Source organism: Thermobia domestica, chromosome 16 (assembly GCF_964235325.1).
Source record: "Thermobia domestica chromosome 16, izTheDome1.hap1.1, whole genome shotgun sequence".
Taxonomy (NCBI): Eukaryota; Metazoa; Arthropoda; class Insecta; order Zygentoma; family Lepismatidae; genus Thermobia; species Thermobia domestica.
In genome coordinates this window covers 14,071,979-14,085,632 of record NC_137469.1, presented here as the reverse complement: position 1 = coordinate 14,085,632, position 13,654 = coordinate 14,071,979, and positions in this window count along the sequence as shown.

The following is a 13,654-nucleotide window of genomic DNA, read 5'->3' as shown; positions in this document are numbered from 1 at the left end:
ATCAATATCAATTCTGCGATTATTATACAAATATAATGATTTTCTAAATCAGAACACAAAACTGTATTTAGTGAACACGCTTATTTTTCCACTGTTCGACTATTGTGATTCTGTATATGGACCAGCCATTACTAAATCCTTAGCAATATCAATCCAAAAAGTTCAAAATGCCTGGATGAGATTTATCTATAACACGCGAAAATGTGAACATATACTGCCCTTACTAAATCAAAACAACATTCTAACAATGTCAAGGAGGCGTTTGTTGCATCTATACTGCCAGATACATAAGGTCATACACAATAATGGCCCCCTATATCTTAAAAGTAAGCTGACGTTCCGAAATGAAATCCATCCATACGAAACAAAACGTTCCCGTACATTTGACATCCCGCGGCATACATTAACAAAAGCAGCGAAATCATTCTCTATTTCAGCTGTGAGAGCCTGGAATTCATTACCTTCTAATGTAATCGAGTGCAAAGGATTCTTGACCTTCAAACGTAGGGTAAAGGATCATCTTTTACATCAACAGAAACTTAGCTTGAACACCTACGCCTTATCCTGCAGCAAATAAACCAATTTTGTATGCATATTGTAGTATAGAGGACAAGTATTAGGCCTATTGTATCTGAACAACTATTATATTCTTACTTCATATTGGTTTTCTTCATTATATATATAATATTAGTTTGTAGTTAACTAAACGCTATATGTTTATTGTCGTTATATATGTACGTGTATAATATCTATATATATATATTCCCATGTGACATTCCTGATTGTACTTTTGTTGAGGTTAGGTGATAGAGCAGCCTACGGCTGAACCTCGCCTCGTGAATAAAGGCATTTTCAATTCAAATAACGCAATGTACCATGAAAAACGCGTATGGTACAAAATTGTACCATAGGATCCCCAAAGGGTTAAATATCCATGGTGATTTCCCGTTCGAATAGTTAACGGTTAAAAACCCTATGTTAGGAAGAGAAGAAAGCAGGATTCGCTCGTTACCTGTTCAAAACGGGATTTTCCCTAATCATCCTGTGCATGATACTCGTGTTCATACTGTGCTTACATACATTTGAGTCTCGTTGTATTATGATTATTATCTTCCATAATCGAAATAACAGAACAGAAACGAGATTTTACTTATCTTCACTTTAAATTAATTTATTTCGGAATTTGATTTAAATCAACGATTTAAAAAAATCAAGTGTTTTAAATCTTGATTAAAATCGTGATTTAAATCAGACTGATTTAAATCAATCCACCCTGGTTTTCACACTATAAATGGCATTTACTCCGAAGATGGTTGTCGACGAAAAGTGTAATAATAGCTACGAAAATTTAAAAATCATTAACTTTTACGACTGGTTTAAATGGTAATCTGTATAGAATAGAGTAGGGTAGAGTAGAATAAGGTAAGGATAAGTAAGGTAGGGTAGGGTGGAGTTTGCTCAGAGTTAATAAAATTTCGACCTATGTTGTTAAAATAAATAGTGTAAGTTCTCGCCTCTCCGTAAGAATACCAACTGGTCTCCGTATACCTGCAGTCATATTCAGAATACAAATGCTCGTTACTTCTCTAAAATTCAACCATGCGGTAACTCTGCGCGAAGTAGTTCCCTCCGCTAGCAAATAGTTCCATGATTAAATCCGCTTATATATAAAAAAGAATAAACACGCCTTCTGTGCTCCTTACATATTATCAGGCACACAAACGAGTAAATTATCCATTTCTTCCGTTTAAATTTTCAAACTTCTGCTAGAAACGGACGACCAACTTCGGTACTTTACCCCTATTAATCGTGCGACAATAAACCAATATTTGATACCTACCATTATTTTGACAGATTTCCTATCCTAGAAATTGCCATATTTATATTAAACACAATATACTGTGTTCTTCATGAGACTTCCAAAAATGACATATTTCCAAGGGAGCCGATCCTGGGAAGCGGAGGCCCCCCCCAAAGCTCCTATGGACCCCCCGCATTGTATTTATGAATATACAATATTTGCCATAATTTGAATTCAATTTGTCTTAAAATCCTCATATTTGTTTTAAAATCCTGATATGTCTCCCCGCCCAAAGTTACAGAGAAATCGGCGCACTTGCCTATTCCTTGGGATTTACATCGGTTAAGAGTTAAAGGTCACTCAATGTTTAAGTACATATTTCAGTTTAGTAAATAAAAAATGTCCGATTTTCACTAAAAAAAAAAGAAATATTGTAGGTTTCTTCGGATGGTCAGTAATTTCTCTCATTGGCTCGTGATGAATTCTTATAAAGTAAAATGTTTCGAATTTGATAGTTAAGACAATTCATTCGCTTGTACAGTACAAGGGATCATTAGGTTTAATATAAGCTTTTTTTTTCTAACGTTAGCACTGACATACGAGGGGAATCCAATAAGTTATCTACGTAGACAGCAAGGGAGAAGCGGAGCACAATGCCTAACATGCATAGCAAGGCCACTGTGGGGAATCTCGCTGCGAAATTTGAGGTCAGTCGTTGCAACACAATGGCCGTGAGTCGGCCGGTTTATGTTTCGCCGCGTAGCGAATGTGTGTCTAACGCTGCGAACAATAGACTGACTCTGGTTTCCAAGTGTTGAATCATCCTCCCTATAGTCCGGACATGGCCCCTTGTGACTGTGTACTCTTCTGAGACCTGAAGACTGTGGAAACAACGTTTTTCGCCGGATAACGAGATCCAACAGGTTGCTTCCAAGTGGTGTGCAAACCATGACTTTTTTCTCTGGGATTTTTTCGCTGTCCACAAAGACGTCCATGGAGACTACATCGGACAACAGTGATGACCAAGTGAGCCTATCTGCATTCCTTCTTGTCTAGGTAGATTACTTATTGCACTCCCCTCGTAATTCACAGACGGTATTTCATTTAAAAGGAAAAGATGTAACAGAATACATATTTTAGTTTCAGGACATTGTACAATTTTTATGTATTAACCTTACTATCTCCTTTAGCTTATATGGCATAAGTGTTAGATGCAATGGGGGCTTCCGGGTTTAAGACCCCTTCGCAAATTTTATTTACTATTTTAAAGTAAAAGAAATATCTTGCAGAATTTTCAAATTTCCAGGAATAAAGTTAGCAAAGCCCCTCCCGAAACAAAATCGTAAATACGCCACTGATTCGACGTGAAACTTAAATATTTACCTAGGTATTTTCATTTCATTCTTATGCCATGTTATCTGAGCGTTCGAAAATATGAGTTGTTACAAAACATTGAGAAGTCCTTATCTGTCTAGTGGCTAACGCTCTTCCTTTGGGATCCATTCCCTGCAATGTTGCCAATTAGCCATTTTCACGGTGTTTAGCCAGTAAAAATAGAGTATAGCACAAAACTGTATGTTATAATCCTCGCCACGTCTACATCGAAGGTAGTAAATTTCTAGGCGCTTGTTTTTAAGCAGTAGTTCAATATTTTTGCAGTAAAAACCTCTCTCAAATTATGATTAAAGCCAGAATAGTTAAATTTGTCTGATTCTTTTTTTAAAACAAGAGTTTCATTCCCATCCAAAGGATGGGCGGGCCGTAGAAGGCAACACCTTCTCTGTGGCCTGAGATATTTTCAACTTTATTGATTTATGTGACATGGAGAATGATTTCAGGCTATATAATAATGTGGATTGAAGTAAGGAACTAATAGCAAAATCAAGTTGACGAGAATGTGTCAGAGTTGGATATTGTGTTAAAATGCTTCTTGAGTACATGTTCGGAGATTATGGGCAATATATATGTGGATTTCGGTGGTAGATACGGCGGTCAGAATTATAGTGATCTATGGCTTCGGTGCATTCGTATATTGCTAAGAGATGATCCAGTGGTGGGTAGGCATAGTGTCGTACAGCAGAAACTTGGTCTAACAGCTCATGGACGGTGGGATATGCCAGTTGGATTCGTGTCGCTATGTAGCGTTGGCGTAGATGGTAAAATAGTTCGAAATTGCGCACGACGATATATTTCAGCAGTGGGAGTATCGAAAGCGAGAGAGTAGGCCAGACGTAAGGCGTGTCTTACGAGAACTTTCAGACGCTCATAGAAAGTTGGTGCTGCTGATAACCAGGCAAGATGTTCATACGTGGTTGCTGGGCGTACAAAGACTTTATATATTTGCAGTATAAGTTTTGTATTAAGACCCCGTATGGTGCCTTTAAGGTTTCGCGAAAGGTTCAAACGGCGCCGGATATTAGCTTCCAATTGTTTTAGATGAGACTTCTAAGTAAGATGTTTGTCAAATATTACTCCCAGATATTTGAGACTGTTTTGAATTGGGATTGGAGAGTCAAAAAGAGTTAAATGTAGACGTTCCGGATTGCGACTGTTACAGTATTTATTGCGTTTGAGCCCAAAGAGAGTCATTTGAGTCTTAGTTGAATTCAGCTTGAGCTTCCATTTCAGGCACCATGTAACTAGTTTGTCCAAAGCTGCTTGTAGGAGTTGATTAATGCGATCAGCAGAAGATCCCAATGCTATATACGCGGTATCATCAGCAAAGTGTAAGGCACATAGTGGGGGCTAAGGTTGATGGATGTCGGCTACTAGAGGAGATAAAACAGATCCTTGGGGCACACCGGCACGGAGTTGAAAGATGTGTGATTTTGCCATGTTGATCTGAATGAAAGCCTGGAGCTGAAGTAAAAAATTGGCTATTGCTGATTCTTCTCCCGGTACAGTTTTTATATTACAGCACCTAAAACTATCATATGGTTTTTTATGAATCTCAACTATTATCATGACATCAGGTAAATCTAAATTCTTGCAATTCTATTTCTGCATAGTAAATTTTAACGCTAATTTTAGTTTATAAGAACAAGCATCTTAATTGACATTTGGCATGGATGGTGTGATGTATGTTCTCCTACATCAATAGTGTCACCTATACAAAGCAAACGCAACCATAGAAATTGGAGACGAAGGCAGGAATCCAAGCAGTCCTGTAACTCGTATTTTAAGTATAAAAGCATGTATTTTATTTTAAAATGCCAAGAAGGGTGCTTTTGTATGTTTTACGTATACAGTAAACCTACGCGTAGCTTTGACAATTTTGAAAGAGTTTAACAATTTTTAGCTACATTTTATGCGTCATTTACCTATTTTCTTAGTGTACCCGCTTGCAACATTGATTTCCAGTGAGAAAACATACAAAGCACTAAAGTAATTCAAAATCCCACTTTAAAGTGTGGGCCTATTCTAGGGACGTACACAGTAATTTATGTCGGGAGGCCAAAGCTTGTCGGAGAAAGGTCCAAATTCGATATGAGAATAAATGATATTAAAATTTGTAAAATTTATAAGTCAGAGTTTCGGTGGACAGAGAGCGGATCCTTAGGGCACACCCGTTAAAATAAATCAACCTGACCTTGAGGTAATTTCCTTTTATTATCAAGGAAGGCCGCGGTGGGTTCCCTGGTTCGATCCCAGCTCACGACAAGTGGGTTTTCAGGTGGACACACACGTGTGTATGGGTTTTCTTGGGATTCTCCCACATTCTTCATTCCACTATTTTATTCATTGTCAACATCATCTTCTTCTTTTGTTTGCATGGTATAATCGTGGGACGTAAAACTGACTGATTTCTTTCCATTTCAATTTCGATGTCAGGAATAAGATTGAGCGTTCGAATTTGAGAAGTCAAAATTTCATTTCACTTTCTAAACAACACGACAACGTTTAGGAGGTGATTTCTGACACCAAGATAAGACAAGAAAAGTATAGACCAACCTGATGCACAAATGCTTCCTTTCGAAGTTATAGGCAGCCGAAAACGTGAAAAATGAACTTTAAAGGTACAGATGGTGATCAGAAAAATGGAAACACCTGTAGGTGGCAACACGTCAGATGTATGGGTTGGCAGTGGTGTCGTGGCGAACGCAGCGCCGGACCGCTGGTGGTGGTGTGTTAGGTCGGTCTCCATACTAGGTCAGGCGCAGTGGAACAGCAGTGTCCAGTGGCTGCAGCAGACGGAGGTAGTGTAAAATGGGAGACCTCTCAGATTTTCAAAGAGGGCAAATTGTTGGTGCGCGGTTATGTGGAGTGAGTGTGACGGCAGTGGCTACTGTGTTAGGTGTGTCGCGTGGGATAGTGTCGAAGGTGATGGCGGCTTACACAACACACGGGAAAACCACATCGGGGAAGCGAAACAGTGGGCGGAAGAAAATCATGAGTGACAGGTCACGCCGGGTATTAAAGCGCATTGTCACACAGAACCGTCATGCCACTGCGGAGCAAGTGACGGAGGAACTCAATCAGCACCTCCCCCACCCTGTTTCGACAATCACAGTCCGCCGCGAATTACATGACATGAACTTACCGGGGTCGTGTTGCACGGGCCAAACCGCTCATCAGAGACCATAACGCTTTCGCACGCTGCAAATGGTGCCGCGACCATGCAACTTGGACCGTTGAGGACTGGAAACGTGTGATATGGTCGGATGAGTCATCCTTCACCCTATTCCCAACCACGGGCCGTGTTTATCTGTGGAGTACGCCCAAAGAAGCTTATGATCTGCAGTGTTTCCGCCCAACGGTGAAACATGGCGGCGGCTCGGTGATGCTGTGGGCCGCCATATCATGGTTTTCATTGGGTCCTGTGGTCACACTTAACGGACAAATCACTGCCAACGATTATGTCGCAATTTTAGAAGACCACTTGCATCCTAGGTCCGGATGTTGTTCCCGGACAATGACGCCATCTTCCAGGATGATAATGCACCCATTCACACAGCTGGCGCTGTTGCAGCGTGGTTTGAGTACATCGGGATGAAGTTCAACACCTCCCCTGGCTCGCCCAATCCCCAGATCTCAACATAATTGAACATCTGTAGTCCGTCTTGGAAACACGACTCCGGCGACGATTTCCATCTCCATCCTCTCTCACAGAACTGGCCGATGCCCTGCACGAGGAATGGTGTAAAATTCCACTTGCTACAATTCACGACCTCTATGCCTCCATCCCACGTCGCTTCAAACCTGTTCTGAAGGCGAAAGGTGGCCCGACACCATATTAATCTGGTAAGTTGCAATTTCGTTCAGGTGTTTCCATTTTTCTGATCACCATCTGTATATAGTTCTAAAACTATACGACCTACCGCAGTCGGCTCAAGACTTCACTTAGAAACTAATATGTGTGCTATCCTAAAATATGTGTTTCATAATCCTAAGGTACTCACTCAACAATTTTTATAGAGGAAGTTTGACTACGTTCATATAATTTAAATACTCACCAACTTCCTCTATAAAAATTGTTGCGGAAATCCGCAGGATTCTGACACTTTGATATTTCGATAGAGCATATACTGAAGTGAAGTCCTGACCCGACTAAGATAGATCCTATAATTTTGGAACTATGGACCTTTAAAGTTCATTTTCCCACGTTTTCGGCAGCCTATAACTCCAAAAAGAAGCATTTGTGCACCCAGGTTATTCTATACTTTTTGTCTTATCTTGGTGTCAGGAATCAGCTCCCAAACGTTGCCGGTGTTGTTTTGAAACACACTGTATATTCATGATGAGTAGCGATGTTGATCTGGAAGTGCTGTGAGCAAGGCCGTCCCACGAATAAGGTAAGTGGCGCATCCTTCTAATAAAGCCCCGCGCCATAGAAGGAAAATATTTCGATACTTCAAAAAAAGTAACATACTTGGGATTTAAAATATTTAGAGATAACGTACTATCATTTTGAAAAAAAAAAAAGACTGTGTGCTATTAATGTCTTCTTCATACCGCCATAGAAGGAAAGGTGGAAGGAAAGCGAGGAATAGGAAGAAGAAGAGCACGACTGATTGATTGAAAATAGAAGAAAATATTGGCTGTTAAAAGAGAAAGCTGAAGATCGAGAAACGTGTAAGAAACATTTCCAGGTTCAAATCTAAAATTTAAAAAAAAAACTCATTAGTGCCAGGAAATGCCGAAAGGCACAATACTTAATAATAATAATAATAATAATGCTATTAATGCTGTGAAGTGCACTCGTAGTAGAACACCAGTATCGTCGATAGAAAAAGTCAGAGTTAGCGCAAAATATGCAAATCCAGCTCTCGCAAACTGACAGGATGTGACTCTTGACTGTCATGTTGACCAGATGTGAGATTTAGGTTACAGAAAAAAAATGGCCATTTCTACCACCAATCTTACCTCTATTTAATAGACTTTTCACATGAAATATTCACAAACAAGTGCAATTCCATAATAACGTAATCTCAAATTCGCTTTTGTTTCGTTTGCACGAATAGCCAGCTGCATCTTAAAAGATGCTTCTGCATGGAGGAAAAGATGGAAAAAAAATCAACATAAAACCACTTTCCTGAGAACGTATCTAGAGTGGAAAAATAAGAAAGAATCCTTCCCTTTATGTGGTTATAGTCTCCTCTTTGTTATCCCGTACCGTGCACCTGTGCCTCTTCTAGAAAATCCAGACAAAAGCAGTATCCTATGGATTTGGGGGATGGTTTCAACCATAATCCCTAGATCAGCTACACCAATCTCTTCTCAGTTACACAGATACAGGAAGTATAACAGAAAAGTAGGGAAAGCAAATGAACAACGAGTTAAAGGGACACAGAATAAGCTTGTATCCAAATTTAGTTTTGCACCGTTATGCACCGTTATATACTTCCAGTAGTTCTCTGTAACAACTACTAGACCATAAGGAAATTACGAATCTGATTCAAAGTTGAATGCTGGTAGTTCTGTGACAAGCGTGCTCGCCTTTGATCTCCGAGATTTCGGGTTCGATTTCTGATGGGAAGCACTCATATTTCAACACACTGCAGTGCATTGTGGTACTTCAAATCTGCCATAAATTGTGGTTCACGTCTCATGTAGTATCCTTGCTAAAAGGGACACTAAAGTCCAATTCAACCGACAACCATCGAATGTTAGTATCCATTATTTTAGAGAGCATTCTACTGAAACTTTTGAAAATAGAACAATGAATGTAAGGACACAGTTTAATTCAAGTCTTATTTTGTTATTTAATATTTTGCACATTACTGAAAAGCATTTTTTCAGTGAGATGAAGTTAGTAACACTGTGGATCCTAATTTGTCGAGTGGTTCCTTTTTCTGTATTTCAGTAAAGAATAAAGCTTTGTGGAAACTACATGTTATTTTGAAGAAAACTCAAGATAAAGTTAACTCTCTTTAAAAAATCAAAGGTTTCCAAAGAACTTGTAAGCTAATTTGTAGAATGTTGTTGATTGAATCCTAAATATATATCCTGTGGAGCAATAACAAACTATCTCTCTTGTTTCGTTCGCATGTGGTGTTAACATGTAAGATTTCGACTATTGGCGTATATAGTGTAAAAAGAACATCTCAAAGAATAAGATTTTTTCTTAGAGAATTTTCCTGACCATATTTTTGCTCGAAGATTTTCCCTGCCCATAGTTTTTACTCGGTTATTCTCCCAGCCCATAGTTTTTGCTCGGGATTTTCCCGGTCCATAATTGTTGCTCGGGGATTCTCTCTGCTCATAGTTCTTGCTTCCAAATTTTCCCTACCCATATTTTGGCTCGGGGATTCTCCTTGTCCATAATTTTTGCTCGGGATTTTCCCTGCCCATAATTTAGCTCAGGTATTCTCCCTGTCCATAGTTTTGTTAAAGGAATCTCTCAGCCCATAGTTTTAGCTAGAAAATTTTCCCTGTAAGTAGATTTTACTCGGAGATTCTTCCAGCCCATAGTTTTTGTTCGGAGATTCTTCCTGTTCATAGTTTTTGCTCGGGAGTTTTCCATGCCCGTAGTTTCTTGCTCGAGGAGTGACGGGTAGAGAGAAACGCGGAGGATTGTTGATGTTCAGCTAACGGCTGGACAAATTCCGTTATTGTGACACTTAAAAAAAAAAAAAAAATAAACTTTAATTTTCAAACTGCTTCATGTGGTGTACACAAAGAAACTTTTTTATTTTGTTTGTTCCAAAGATACTTTCTCTCAGTCATTGACAAAAGTAAATGGTACATCATTATGCATAAACTTCATATACAATATTTATATTGTTGTGGTTTTAGGGCGATTCTCAGCGTTACGCACGGGACATTTGTATAGAAAAACGGTTTTTTTGATACAAAAATTTATTTTCAAATAAAATTAAAAGGTATGTAAAAATTAGGGGGGAATATTAATGCATAGTTAAATAAAATAAAACACTCAAAACAATCGCGAATTTAAGTTATAATCCAAAATTAAGCGTTACACACGGGACTCAGACAAAAAGCTCATTTGATAACCTCAATTTCATTGGACATTCTCTGCGATTTATGGCAGCATTTTAATTTTATATGCCATCACTTATGTTCTACATTCTTTCTCCTTACTGTGCATTATGTTTTTAAATTGGCAAATTAGAATTTAATTACCGTCACATTGTGTTTTCTTTTTTGACTCACTATTACGCACGGGACAGAAAAGTAACACTAGGCAACTTGCTTAGTGTTATTACCATGTCTTTGGGCTATTTGTTTGAGTGCTGATTGATGACGTTCAAACTACACAATGTTGTACAACTGTTGAGTTGCTCGATCCTCTTTGTTCTACTCACTGGCGCAAATCTCGGGAGAGATGAGGGGGACATATCCCTTCCAATCTTGGAATCAAGAGGAACTGTCCAACACAATAATACAATTTAAAATGTGTTTTTCGGGGAAAATGTGATGATTTGTGCCCGATTGCCACAAAGGAAAGTGAGATGAAATTGATGCTCCCCCCAGAGTAAGCCCCAATTCTGCCCACCTCCCAATGTTGAAGACAACTCTGCCTCTTAATTCTGCACAGCATTGTCCAACTTCATAAAGATTTTGAACATTGCTTTAAAAAATATATGGGAAGGGTCTTACCCGTCCCCTCCACAATGTTGAAAACTCATTTGCGCCGCTGGTGCTACCTAAAAAACGTTCAGTCATTTGAACGCTGCCATTCAGGTGAAATGCGGGGAAGTGAATTGGAAGGAAACAGTTGATTTTTGATTATTTGGTATGATTGTTACTTGACAGTGAATATTTGCTTTAGTGAGAGCTTTTTTTAATAAGTAATGTGGATTCACAGACAAGTAACTCTGTTCCAAGGAATATTGTCAGTGATGAACTGAATCGATCAACAAAAGCAATGAGTGGCGCTGAAAGAGCTAGAAAATTTAGACTTAAAAATAAAGACAAGATGAGACTGAAAAATAAAGTGAGTATGCAGCATTATAGGCTAGTTAAAAGATTACCTCTTTTCCTCTCACGTTCCTTTTGGGAAACTAATTCTGCATTGTTTCGTTGTTGGTCATTTAGAAGAGGAAAACACTAAAATATGAAGAAGAACAAGGTAATTCAAGTTAGGTTGGTTCAAGGAAAAGGAAAAGGGTGTCAGTATACAGAATAGTGTATTCATCAAGTGAAGAGAGAGACATTAATTCAGAATACATCTTTGAAGACAATTTGCATAATGGTATTTCTACCATCGAGCTCAGAGTGGACAATATTAGAGCAGGTGTATTCCTACCATCCAGCTCAGAGTGGATAATATTAGAGCAGGCGTATTTCTCCTACTGAAATTTCATTGTGGTTCTTCTAGAAATAATATTAAATATCGGTATGTATGTGTGTCTGAAAGTGATGTAGAAGATTGGGACATTATAGTAACAATTCTGAAATGCATGGACAACACTTGTAAAAAGTTTTGTTTTGATGAAAAGAACAGATCTTATGTCTCATTTGATTAAGTTCTAAATACTTCCAGCACCTAATTTGCTGAGAAAGTGTGAAAGAATGTACTTTAACTTTCCAGAACCAATAGACACTTTTTAAAAGAACTAAACAGTTTTGAAGCAAATTAATTTGCCCCCTACAAGATGTCGAACCAACTTAGGTGTCAATTTTTCAAATGACAAGAAAAATGTGTGATTTATCAAAATTTGTTTCTAAGCCCAGTGGTAAATGCTTCCATGTAACTTAACGTAGACGTTTTTGGTAGTTATGTTTAGTTTAGTTTCTCTTAGCAAATTCATGTTTCCTTGAGTTAATATAAAAGTTGATTCTTCATTGTTTAACCTCAATAACAGCAAACAAGTATTGAAATCTTAATAACTTAATTTTATTCACTTTTTTGCATAAATCCGTAAATGTCCCGTGCATAACGTTACGCACGGGACAACATTTCTATACCTCATGAAATAAATAAGGAGGATAATAAACAATTTTAATAAGTACCACTAACAAGCTAATAATAAATTTACTTTGGAGCAAAAGTTTCAATACTTTATCTTCTACAATTACAATTACAAAGCAAACAAGAAAAATACATATTTTCCGTTACGCACGGGACAGCAGAACATGACATGAGAAAACTACGATTTTTGCCTACCAGAATCAAACATTAATTAAAACAAAATTGTCAAAATTTTGCTAAAGGTCCATTTGATATTTTTTGCTATTGTTCATATAATTACGGATTTAGAATTAAGTTTGGAAATTATTTGAAAATTGGGATATGTGAAAAGCATTGAGCATGGTGTAGAACACATAAAGTTTATGTGATCAAAACCTAACAAATATATTTTACAAAATAAATAAATAAATAAATGTCTCAGTATATAGTTACACTATTTCTTAATAGAAAAACATAAACCTTATAGTTTCAAATTAATTTTGAAAATTTACTGACAATGGACTACTTACCAGAGAATCGCGTTTTAAAGTAGTTTGTACGAATTTGATATAGTTGCCAAAGTAAGGCTGAGAAGTAGTACCAAAGATTGTGCACAATGTAATATGAGGCATTTTCAAGTAACTATTACAGAAATTAAAATTGTAATCTTTTATGTGGCCAGTATGTATCGCATCTGGAAAGCAACTCTCTTTCGTATCAAGTAAGAATTACATTACATTGGTATGTGTGATGTTGGTTTACTAAATTGATTTGTAAAAAACATCATTAGAAATTAGTTTTATATAGTTCCGTATTCAGGCCAGGCCCTAGGCAATTTGGCGCCCCATGCAATGACATCATTTCCCCCCTTTTCCAGAAAGAACAAATCTTAAAAGCCGCATTTTTAAATATGCTACCACATCATGAACAACGAACGGGAGTGGAAAAGTACTCACACTCAGAAAGGCATAGGCACTACAAATACAATCTCATTGTGTTAACCGCTGTGGCTCAGTTCACCTCTGGTGTATGGAGTCCTGGGTTCGATCCCAGCTCTCGCCAAGTGAACTTTGTGGACAAACACCGTGTGCGTGGGTTTCCTCGGTATTTTTTCCGTTTCTTCCACTTTCTTTATTCTACCATTTCATTAATATCTCATCATCACTGTCCCCTTTAGCCTACCCGGTATAATCGTGGAGCGTAAAACTTAAATATTTCATTTCATTTACAATCTCATTGTGTCTGATTTTTTTCTTTCTTTAAATAATAATCTATTATGTTAGTGAAAGAGAAAGCAAACACATATGCAGAGGAAAGATGGTAATCGTTTTTATAGAATTGGATAACAAGCTTCAATCTTAATATATCAGTTTGCAATTCCAAAGCAAATAGATCTTTTTCTTTATTTCTTGAATTTCCTTCTATATCTGTTTAAAAAATTTAAAAAAAAAACTTGTTTTCACCTTTAATGATAAAGGACTTGTTTGTGACAAAGCCAA